Below are 13,354 nucleotides of genomic sequence, written 5' to 3'. Positions count from 1 at the left end.
CAATGACTCCCGATGTGCATGCTCCACTTAGGATGTGCCTCACCCTCTTGGCCCTCTCCCATTGCCTCATCTCCTTCGACATCCAGTGGGGGAGGAGGCATGTCCCCATCAAATGTGTCGATGTCTACAAAATATATAGTACAGAAAAATAATTAGAAAATTTCATTAAACAATTTAATAAAAAAAGTTAAAGAATGTGTTAGAACAAATTTTATTCTAATTCATTAAAACAAGAAAATGAAACTAGATTAATTTAAAGAAAACACTAATATTACCTCTATCATATGGAGGTTCATCTGATGTGAAGAATATGTTGGGACACCCTCTCTAATCAATCCCCATATTCAGAAACACCAATGTGACAACACATGGTCATCCTCACTGGCTAGTAGCATTAGTGCCTCGGGAGAAATCTTGGTTTGATACTCCGTAGACCCTTCTTGGGCATCATATGCCCCACATGCACATCTTGACCTCGGTGATCAACCTAGGAGGAAGATGGTTAAAAATAGGCCTTGTCTTTGGAAACCTTTAAAAAGATTTAAAAAACTGCTCAGAAGTGAAAGGGAAGGTCTCCCTCCCATGTCTAAATGCACGACATCTATTTAAAGCCATGTAAAACTACCTCAAAAAAATGGCACCCCAACCAATGCAACATGGCACTTGAATCAAAGAATCAACATAATGAAAAACAAGGAAACTAATACACTTCCCATTACTAAAGTGTGTAATCGTGCTAACTAATAAAAAAAGGCACCTAACCTCCTCTGTAACAAAAAAAGAAATACGTAGTTGTCCACCACAGACTTGAAGTTAATATGATGGATGGTCTGCATGAGTCTCAGCATGTCTGAGAGTGTACACAAGTTGACCCTCAACTCCAAACCCTTGGGGGACATCAATGAACTAAGGAAAATCCTCCCCTCTCCTGGATAGGCCAGTGATAAAGTATATATCCTCCTTAGTGGGCCCATACCATGTCCTACAACTGACACAAAAATCCTGCTCCTAGACACTCCATTAGTAGAACATATATGCCAATAAGATAGAGTGCAGCTTCTAGGATGTAGCCACCTCATAGTAATTGAGGAGGCCTACATTCCTCAAGAGCACTTGGCTCACTATAGTAATAGAGCGAGGTTCTAAATACCTCTCCCTCTCTCTAACCTGCCATATTCAAACCATATTGTATGGGTCTACCTACTACTTCTAATATTTCTATTGCTCCCTCTCGTGACATCTCTGCTACATGATTGACATATAAAATACATCAGACTCATATATAAAATAAAATTCTTTTTTATTAAATGAAACATGTATTTATAAATATGTAAACATAACTTCCAATTAAAAAAAACACTGGTGTGCTCAAAACACAGTCATGCATTAGTGTTGATGCTCTTTCAATAATAAATGGATCGCTAGCGGTGCACACATAAGTATGACACACCGCTATTGGTTCACAATTTTAACTTTTCACAACAGTGCAAAAAACTTGTGCACTCGTGCACACAAATAACCTTTTCACACTAGTACAAAACATTTAGGTTATCGAATGCACTCAGCTATGGCTATATTTTTAAATATTAAGTTTGTGTTACATTTGGTAAATATAAATGCACCAGGCATGGCACATCAACGTACAATATGTCACATCATTTCCAATGTGTTTTCATTTATAGAAAACACTGCAACAATGATGGTGCATTATGTTCATGCACCAAATTATGATGCACCCTATAAATTTATAGGGCGCACCTCTATCGGTGCTAGCCGAATGTATCAAACTCATCGGATGGTGAACTTTTATTTTTTTGAAAAGAAATGGAAAATTTAACCTAATTTACAATTCTAATCCACTAAAAAATTAAATTACAAAGAAACATAGACATTACGTGGACATTTGGTTGTCGGGGAGGCATTATGGACGTGTAGTGGAGAAAAACAAATTTTAGGACGGTTTGAAAAAATTGAAAACTCAAACAATGAGCGTAGTATGGAAGGATGGTGAGCAAGAGAAGCACTCACATTAGGGCACTTGCATGTGGAAAGAGTGGCATAGGTGCTTCATATCTCTCTCGAACTATATATTGTAAAAATGAAAAGTATGGTCTGCACGATTTTTGGCTTCAGATTCCTCCCGCACTATAGATTGTAAAGATGAAAATTACGGTCGAGAGAGCTTTTCTTATTTAAACCTTATCTAGTGTGTTTATCCAAATGCACCGGTGCACGATATATCCAAAAGAACCACATTTTTTTGAATTAAAAAATATCACATTGCATTTTATAAAGATGCCCTCGGTGTTCCTCTATAGGTACCACACTGGTGCTATGTTTTACTATAGCACCACTATTTTTTAGAAATTGAAAACCACATAGTGGTGTTCTTTAGAATATGCCCCAGGGAATTTTGTTAAGCTTACTGTACTAGGGCTTTGTTATAAAATAACACCACATTTATCTAAAATTTAAAACTATAGTGGTGCTCCTTATCGTTATGTACCATGATGTTTTAATATGTAAAGGGCACTGGTGTTGTTGACTATTCAAGCAATAGTGTGTTATGTTATTTAACACATGATATATCTATATATATATATATATATATATATATATATATATATATATATTATTTATAAAAATAAATTATTGACAGTGCACCATGTTATATGCATCATCCGTGCTTGTATGGATAGTAAAGCACCATTGCATTTGTAGATTTTAGACACACTTTCCAAAAACCATCCTCTAAAACATTTGCTTGCCCACCTTAGCTAGTTACCTCCACTACAAACATTTTTTTGGGCTATTTTTATAGAGGCTTCCACAAAATCCTCTACTGGAAGGTCTTTTCCTTGTAGTGAAACTCAATTACCATAAAAGGATATGTCTCATTCTGAGAGGGACCACCTAGTTTGGGTGTCCAGAAAGCATCTTTGATCAAGTGAAGGGAGAAAAATAGTTTATATTTGAGCCAAGCTAATGTCGTTCAACATGTGCTGGAGTACCAACATGGTACATTTGGTCATGGATTATTTGAGAATTTTATTTGTAGATTCAGAGTGCTAAAGGAAAAAAGAGTTTACGAGGATATCACTTTAGTTTGGGCTCTATTATGATTTCATTGGATGAGTTGGAAGCAAAGTATATTGCAACTGATTTGGCAAGTTGAGAAGCAGTATGGATTTTGGGTCTACTTGATCTTGATCATGTGTAGGTCACGACGACCATGATGAAAATATGAAGCACATTGGGATCAAATACCCCTTCATTCAAAATATGGTGCTGAAGAGAGACATGAAGCTATAGTATATCTCCCCTTATGAGAAAATAGTTGATATTCTTAGGATGCATCTTGCTAGAAATAATTTTGTGCACTTCAGAGACAAGCTTAGCATTGTGGAGATTACCTCTCTTATTGAAAGAGATAACTGATGAGACACCATTATGAATGGACATTCTCCCTATGTATTCATTTGTATTTTATTCATAAGAATCATATACATGCATAGATTCATATGTTTCATTTAGCTTGACACTTTCCTTTTGACTAGGTTTTTTATTCTTTCTGTTTCTCTTTTCTTTTTCTAGAGTAGATACTAATCTCTCCTTCATGCGTGAGATGCAATCTATCCAAAATTTCTTTGGAGAATTTAAATCTATTAGTCTACCAAGATCCTTACTATGAATATTTTTATACATTGCATAATTTTATTGAGCGTTCTAGTGTTGTTCTTGCACAAAGGGGAAGTCTTTATTGTATCCTTCACATACTAGCTTCTATACACTAGGTCCTTAAACTATCCGTTCAGACTTTACCTTATCTCTCCACTCATGAAAGTTTTCTACACTTAGGACATAAACACTTTCATAGTCCATGACTTAACCGGGTCTACCTTCAAGCTATTAAGATTACATCAAAGGAACCACCTCTGATACCAATTGATGGAAACTTAAGTAAACTAAGAGTGGGGGCTTAATCAGTTTAGTACATTCATCCACAATTTTTTTTTGTTTTCTTCTTAAAGTTTATCTCAACTATTCAATGAGTAGTTTAGCACCATATAAAATGTAGATTTAATATATAAACAATATGTAATATGTGAACCATAACATAACAACTTTCATGGCAACATAAAATCAACACACAAAATTGTTAGGTCCCTATACTACCAGTGTAACCCCTTATTGTTATTTGTGCAACCCTCTTATTCTAGTATTGTTCCCATATAGTCCCAATGTTGCTATTATTATGCCCCATAGAGCCCATTATCGTTATTGTGGTGCCCCTTCAATATTTTTGTTATGTAGGCTCTGATTGTATTGGGACCCTTTAGACTCCTATATATAGAAAGGAAGTCTTGTCATTTGTATCATCCAATATTTGTTCATTTGTGTAATGTAAAGGAGGTTTCCCCCTTGAAGAGGCTGATTTCTAAGGTGTTTATCTTTCTTTCTTATCTTTTTGTGAGTTGGTTTCATAAAATTTGGTATGAGAGCTTTGGATTCTAGGGTTTCTCTGCTCCAAATAGGCCATCGTGGAAGTTTCGCTATAACTTTTTTTCTACGATGTTTCAGAAGCTAAAAAAACCCGTTTGTGCTAAATTCATTCTAAACCTCAGGTACAAATTTTAGATCTTGTGGAGCTATAGTTGCAGATATATGATCTCAGTAAGTTAGGGTTTTGGAAAGCTCCAGAATTCCATCTCAAACTGGTCATCGTGCCATTTTCACTATAATTTTCTTTCTACGATGGTTCAGACTCTAACATTAAAACCTATTTGTGTAGAAACTATAATGAAGCTTGGGCCCAAATTTCAGATCTCGTTTCACTATATTTTTAGAGAAATAGTCCAAGACATTTAGGGTTTATGCAGCTGCTGAATTACATCCCAAACAGGTGACCTGAGTAAAATCATCATAACTTTCTCTCTGAGCATCAAATTGAAATTTCGTAAGAAGCTACAGAAAGAGAACATACTGGATTTTTTTGTATATTGTTGTCAAGTTTGAAGGTCAAAACAGTAACACCTGGAACTTCGTACAAGTTCGCTCTACTAAAAATGTGTATAACAAGGTCATCTTGGGAGATTGGGCATAACTCTTTCTTGGAGAATCCAATTTTGATCAGACTGGTGGCATAAGAAACAGGACATAAAGGGCTACCGTAGATTGCAACTTTAGACCTTGGAGATCCGAAATTACATAGTTACAATTGTTTCAAGATCGAGCTCCTAAAATCAAGAAAAGGCGATATGAGGAAGTTTGATAGCAAGTATCCGACAAATTGGATACTATAGATGGAACAATATTTTGATCTGCAGGATGTATAGCTATTACAAAAGGTACATATTGCATCTTGATATTTAGAATCAAATCAATTTTTATGGTATAAAGGGATTTGTTCTCGTAAACCACTTCTCACTTGGTCAATTTTCACGGAGGAAATGATAGCACATTATGAGGATACAAAGAGCAACACCTTCTTTAGCCAATTGATAAATATAAAAAAAAGGGTTCAATGGCAGAACACATTGAGGACTTCCAAAAATTGAATGTAAGAGTAAATGATATTCCAAAGGAGCAAAGGACTGATGTCTTCATAGGGACTTTACATGATAACTTTCAACATGAGGTTTGTCTTTGGGAACCAGATTCATTGGAGAAGGCATTCAAGTTGGCAAGAAAAATTGAAAGCGAAATTATGGAAACAAGGAATCATACCACTCACAACCATAAATATGGAAGTCTTTTTGCTCCTAGCCTTCCACAACCTACAAGGTTTACACCACAACAATTGGAAGAAAAGAGAGAAAAAGGGATTTGTTACATTTGTGATAGAAAATACAATAAAGGTCATAAGTTTGCTGAGAAGAAATTATTTTACATAGATTGTGAAGAGGAGGAAGAAAAGGATCAAGAAACATCGAAAGAAGTAGACATACACCAAGAACTGACCCCAAAGAAAGAATAAATGAATCCGATCATATCTTGTAAATAATTGGCAAGAATTACCACTCCTCAAACTCTCAAGATAGAAGGACATATCAAGAATAAGAAGGTTCAAGCAGTGAAATATCAGGAAGAAAAAGATCAAGAAACATCAAAAGAAAAGGACACTCATCAGGGACCAACCCCATAGAAAGAAGAAATGAATCCAACCATATCTTGTAATGCATTGACTAGAATTACCACTCCCAAAACTATAAATATAGAAAGACCTATCAAGAAGAAAAAGGTAACAATGTTGATTGATTCAGGTAGAACCCATAATTTTATTCATTGTAAGATTGCCAAGGAATCGAATTGCTTCCTATATCTAAAACCAGAGTGTCAAGTGATGGTTGCAAGTGGAGAAACCATAAATTTCTCTGGAAAGTGTCGTAATATGAAGCTATCCATGGAAGAATATGTATTGAATAGCCTAGTGCTTTCCATTCCAATGGGTGATTCTGATGTTGTACTAGGAGTCCAATGGCTACAATCCTTGGGTACAATAGATTTTAATTTTCAAGAAATTTTAATAATTTTTCTTTTAGAAGGAAAGGAAGTTGAATTAAGGGGTATCGCATGGAAATCAAGAAAGTTGATGAGCTCTAATGGAATGAGAAAGCTTCTAAAGAAAAAAAAAACGAGGCGTAATTGCACAATTATGTTCGCTAGAGGTTCCCACATTGAAATCATCTATTTCTCCAAATCTAAAAAACGTCTTGGACAATCATTCCAAGGTATTTGAAACTCCCAAAGGCCTCCCACCTATTCATGATCATGATTACGCTATTCATTTGATTCGAGGAAGTGTTCCTCCAAACATGAGACCTTACCTAATGGAAAGACACTTAAAGGTAAAAACGGATCATGATAGTCTTAAATACTTTTTAGAACAAAGATTATCTTCACAAGAAAAACAAAAATGGGTCACAAAGATGCTCAGTTATGACTTTGAAATCATTTACAAAAGAGGGGAGAAAAATGTTGTTTCAAATGCACTCTCAAGAAAGGATGAGGAGTGGAAGCATTTTTTTGTGCCATTTCTATTATCCAACTAGATTGGATAAACGAAGAAAAGGATGAATGGAACAATGACGAAGAAGTGTGGGAACTCATTCAAAATTTTCAGAAGATCCCAATTCAAACAATATTGTGAGAAATTGAAGAAGAAAAAATCATATTGCAACCCGAAGCAATCACAGAAACAAGAAATCGAAAGCTACAAAATCAATCAATTTCAGAATATCTCATCAAGTGGAAGAGCTTACCCACTGAAGAATCCACATGGGAGGAAGATAATTTTATACAGAAGCATCCAGAACTACTCAAAGCCTTGAGGACAATACTTTCTGAAGGAGAGGGGAATGTTAGGTACCTATACTACTAGTGTAACCCCTTATTGTTATTAGTGCAACCCTCTTATTCTAGTATTGTGCCCATATAGTCCCCATGTTGTTATTATTATGCCCCATAGAAGCCCACTATCGTTATTGTTGTGCCCCTAAAATATTATTGTTATGTAGGCTTTGATTGTATTGGGACCCCTTAGACTCCTATATAGAGAAAGGAGGTCTTGTCATTTGTATCATCCAAGATTTGTTCTTTTGTGTAATGTAAAGGAGGTTGCCCCTCGAAGAGGCTGATTTCTAAGGCGTTGATGTTTATTTTCTATTTTTTATGAGCTGGTTTCATGACATATAATTGGAAATCCATAAAGGGAGAAAACCATGATTTTTTTTATTGTTGTGATGCAAAGGAAAGCTCCTAATCCCTTATTACATCTGATTTTTTGTAGGATCCAATTCTGCTAGTTCAATTTTCTGCAAGCTACAACATGCCAGGAAGCTCCAACTCCCATAAGTTTTATGTAGGCTATAACCTACATGAAGCTCCTACATCAAAAGGCTCCCACCTGTTATCTATCAAGTTGCAACTTTAAAGGAGACTACAATCCTCTCATACATAGAGAAAAAATGTGCTAGTTACTTGATCTATAATTTTTCATGCCTTCATCTCTGTCTCTGCTTTTTCTCCTTCATAAATCCACTTCACTTATTCTCTATATGTCCCAAGCAATAAACAACTCAGATCAACTATCACATTCTCTTATTCTAAAAATACCATATAGCCTTCCAGCCTCACACATTTTCTATTGTCATAACATTGCATCAAAATATTTTTCATACCTTTTGTTTGCATCACAAAAACTCAACCATCATATGCATACATCAAATCATAAAAAAATTCAATCTTATAATATTAAACCTTTCAAAAAAACCCTTTGCAACATTATGGCATTAGCTCAACAACATCACTAGCATATGCAACCAAAAAGTATAACATCACTAGCCACAATTGTAACATAAACTCAATGTGCAACAACACATTAACGCAGGATCTAACAAGTTGTTCTCCTTCACCTCCAAAGCATAAAAATACCCAAGCCATGAAAACATAACAGACATGCCTTGCTACTCTATTGTTCCTTTGTTGCTCCTTTGTATTTGCTTCTCTTTTTCCTTTTCTTATCCTTTTCCATATCATCTTTTGCTGCTTCTTTCCCTTGATCACAACCATACATGCTTGTTGTTACTCCTTTTCTTTGATCACAACCATACATGCTTGTTGCTACTCCTTTTCCATCACATCTTATTTTCTTTCTTCTTTACCATCAATGGAAACAAATCCATCAATCTCCCCCTTTGGCATTGATGGAAAAACACTTCTGCTTACCTTCCCCTTCGCATCTGTTATCACTCAGGTTGTCCCTGAAGGTTAAGAAAGGGATACGGCCGAGGTAACCACAAACCAACTTTGGACTGCAGGTTCTAGCCAACCTGCAATCAGAGAGGGCTCTCTCTTTTAGATTTAGCTTTGTTTGAAAGGATTTTAGGCTAGGTCTTGGGTCCAGAGGGTTTTTTGTTTTGTTTTGGTGGGAAAATTGACACTTTCAGGTAGAGAGGCAGAGTATAGTCTGAATGTTTCAAACCATTGGGTGTGGAGTCGAGGAGGGGAACTGCTGATGCATTTCCTTAATATCAGTGAGGGAACATGGAGCAAGATAGCTAAGCTTGAAGCAATTTTCAGGTTTAAAGGATGGAATGAATGCTAAAGAAAGAGAGGCAGTTAAGAATCTCTCCAACAGATTAGCAGAGAAAGTAACAGGGCACTACCTAGGGGCAGTTAAGAATCCCTAGATAATTGGCCAACACAGGTGAATTGGGGTAAACATGAGCCAGAAGGAATTCAATATCCATAACCAATTCATTCAGAGGAAAACAACAAGAAACAACAGAAATTGAGCATAGAGAGTATTTAAACTAATTCTAGGCTATTCTTTTTTCTTGCTATTTAGATAATGGCAAACACATAAACAACGATAAGAGGCACTTATTGCTTCAGGCCACAGCACAAGAATTCCATCTTCAGTCTCCAAAGCATTTATCAACAACATTCGGTTCGCTCTCCAAGCTTTCGGCAATCTTTGATTACAGAAAAATTCAGGTATACACAGCGAGTCTCTAGTGAAAAACTCTCAATTTACCAACCCTTAAAACTATACAGAGGGTGGTATATATAGGGCAAAACTTTCTATCTACTGCTTTTATTACATTTTGACCTAATCAGGTCATAAAAAATAATTTATTGACCTACTCCTATCTAAAATAAATGCATGAACATTCTCAGGCTGCGCTGGGGGCGGCCGTAAAAAGGAATGAATAAATGATGTAGTCCTGGGTGCCTTGGGGCAATGTCTTCTGAAATAAATATGCATGGGTTTCTGCTTCCTTGCTGTCCTAGTGCTTTGAATGCCTTAATGGTGATTTGAAGGCAAGGATGGGCTGATGCTTATTGATTTGACTTTCTGGGGGCTTCATCAATGTTCAGGTGCTTCGAGCCTCTAAACAAATCTTTGCTGATACTCTTTGGCGTCTTTTCTTCCACTGATACTCTTTGACAAAATCTGGACTGCTGATCTGATGTGCCGCGGGTCTAATCACCAGTAAATGGCCACTGTTCGGCCTCTGTATCATCTGGAATTGTCTTCTGCTCCTTCTGGTATGCTTTGTGAAGAAAACGGATCATTTTTGCGCCTTTTCGGGCTTCCTGGGGCCGCATGATGAGAAGATTCCCTAAAGATTCCCTGAAGATTCTCCATTTCGGCCTAAAAAATCCTGCGATGAGCCGCTCATCAAAAACTGCCTCAGAATTGGATTCTGGGGCTCCGAAGTGCGACTTTCGCGCCTCTGTGCCCAAAAGGTGCTGATGACGTCAGCATGACATCAACATGATGTGACATTGTACGGCGGGTGACATCAGCATGACGCCAGTAGGGCGACGTGGCGGGATGACGTCATCACGTATGGACGATGACGTGGTAGGTACGGTGGCAGGGACACGTGGTAGTGATGTGGCAGGAGGCCACACAGGCAGGTGACTCATCGGGTGACTAGACAAAGGGGTGACGTAAGCAGGGACTGTGTAGGGGGTGACGTAAGCAGGGACTGTGTAGGGGGTGACGTGGGGTATGACGTTACGGGTGGTAAGCGGTTTTGTGGCGCACCGCTTATGGGCAAAGGCGGTCTCGGGAGAGGGGGCTCCGCCACAGTCCAACGCCTGACGCGTGGCGGGAGTACGACGGCAAAACCGCCGAACTCCCAGACGCTAAATCCCGAGCGTGTTGCATATAGAAAAGCCCGCCCACCATAGATCTGTGGCGGGCCAGATCTAACGGCTGGCGGTAGATGGGTAGCAACGACGGGTTAGTGGGTGGGGATATTTGCGGGAATATTCCCTTTTTAATATATCGCGGCGGTGGGTTTAAACATAGGGAATGGCGGGATTTGCGTGTTGTATGCATATTATGAGCGCGGGTTGGCATATTTACACTTGGGTTTTAGGGATAGGGGCGAGATATGGGTTTTTTTGCCAAGCGAGATTAGTGTTTTATGCACAGAACTTGGGCAAAAGGTGCAAAAATGGGTTTTTTGAAGGTTTTTGAGGGTTTTTAGGGCTAGGGAAGCGGTTACTAGCTGACCTGATGTCAGACTAGCTCCTTGAGGACTCGGATGGGCTAAAGACAGCCCCAGATGGACTGTGATTTCCCGGACTTATAGGAAATATGGCTATATTTCCAGGGAGGGGTATTTACATAGGGGAGTTTTATATATATCATTTTAATAGGGTAAGGGGAAAATTGTTAGGGAGTTATATAATAAAGTTAATAGTTAATATGGAGATGAAAAGAGGGCGCTAAGGTATGAGACCTTAGGCTTTGTTGGGGAAAAGAAGGCTCACAGATGATGAGTGAGCAGTCCTTGAGTGAAGCAGATCCTCACCAAGGCGAATGTCATGGAAATGATGAAACTGAGAGGCTCAAGCAGACCTTGACCCCTTGGGGGATGTTAGTAAGTGACTTGGGGGAGATGAGAAGAAGGGGAGGTTAGTGAGTTCTAGGTTGAGTACCTCATTTGAATGCAAAACTGCCTGATAACTATGATCTGAAAGGATGAGACATTGTGAGATACAAAATTGATCATCAATTATCATTCTGCCACCAAACAACTACCTACCCAGCCTACTGTCCTAACATTTTTTCTTCTTTTTGTTTTGGGTGCACTTAAACTTGCAGACCCATGTTTGCAATGTTTTTTTTTTTTTTTTCTATCTAAATCTACACTTATTTCTGCCAGGGCCCAGATTAAACGGTTGGGTCCCTTAGTTTCTCTACCTATCTACAAATCTGCCAAGCTTAGACTGTTTGGACAGACATCATTCTCTATATTCTACAATAGGAAATTGAAACCTAGGGAGACCATGATTAGACTGTTTGGACCTCCCTTTAAGAAATTCTTCAAAATTGGAACAACTCATCAAAATGGAATGCAGCGGTGGCATTTGGATCAGCACACTTCATGGCTTCTTCTTTGGTCTCTTCTGGAAATATGGAACACTGCAGCTTGCAAAGTATGACATATTTGGCATGTAAAAATGTCAATCATGAAAGATGATACCCTGTTGCAACAGGAGGCTAACAATGGCTCCACTTGGGGATGGATTTTCCTTGTGAAAAGTCAAGAACAACAGGTCAAACTACCTTGATATTCTGTTGTTGCTGTGGACCGGAAAACCTCTTTGTTCTGGCTGTTATAAATATGAAACTTTGAACTACGAACAACTCCTCCTCAATAGAGCTTTTTGTGAGATGTACAGCAGCGCCTGCTTTCTTCTGCGCGCTTGATCTTTATGTACAATGCTTGAGCAACTATGCTGATATATAAACTGAAAGTTCTTGCTCTGTTTTTATGCTTTTGAGATTGAAGAATTTGCATCGGCTGCGTCCTTTCCAAATTTACTGCTATTCCTTAACAATCGGCCTGTTTACAAAAATTTAAACTGAGTGCTGATATATACAAATAATTTTGTACAAAGATATTTACAGAACTTGCATTGTTTCAACAACAAGGATCGTGATAATGTTTCAACATCTTGCCATTCACAGGGCCTTCTTCAACAGTGCTATCCTCCATAGATCTGAAAAAATAGGTGTTGTTTCCTTGAACAACAGAAATTACAAATGGACCTTTCCATAGGAAGTCAAACTTGGCATGTTTGCCCTTGTCTTCTCTTCTTGAGTCCCACTTCAAAACTTTGTCACCAATACTGAAATCTTCAGCTTTAGCTCTCTTATCAAACATCTTTTTGAGCTTTTCCTGTAAGATTTGTGCTCTGTCATAGACTTGTTCTCTGGTTTGCTGAAGGTGAATTGTCTGATTAATTTTTCTTTGTGTCATTTGGTTCAGCCTGAATTTCCTGTAACATCTTGATAGTAGGAATGCCCAGGGATGAAGGAAATCTAGCCTCCATGCCATATACCAGCTCATAAGGGCTCATTCCAATTGATCTTTTGCTTGAAAGTCTGTCTGCCCATAGGGCGTTCACCAGCTTTTTTGTGCCAGTTTTTCTTGTTTTCTTCTAGCATTTTCTTTATGATGTTGATGAGACTCTTGTTAGATGATTCGGCCAATCCATTACCTTGAGGGTAATATGCTGTAGATTGGCCCAGGGTGATATGAAACTTATGACAGAAACTGATCATCTTTTTGGACTTAAAGGCAGCGGCATTGTTAGTGATGATTTTCTCAGGGCAGCCAAATCTGGAAAGAATGTTGCATTCAAGGAATTGGATAATGATGGTATCATTGGCTTGTCTACAGGGAATGGCTTCAACCCACTTGGTGAAATAATCAGTGGCTGTTAGGATCCATTTGTGCTGGCCTGAGGAAGAGGGATGAATTTCTCCAATGAAGTCAAGACCCCATTGTTGAAAAGGTTTTTCGGTGGAGATGGGTTTAAGGGG

Source organism: Pinus tabuliformis, chromosome 8 (assembly GCF_031772625.1).
Source record: "Pinus tabuliformis cultivar Carrire ecotype Pingquan chromosome 8, CPIR1, whole genome shotgun sequence".
In the NCBI taxonomy this organism is placed as follows: domain Eukaryota; kingdom Viridiplantae; phylum Streptophyta; class Pinopsida; order Pinales; family Pinaceae; genus Pinus; species Pinus tabuliformis.
The sequence above is the reverse complement of the archived record's forward strand: the minus strand, read 5'-3'. Positions refer to the sequence as shown.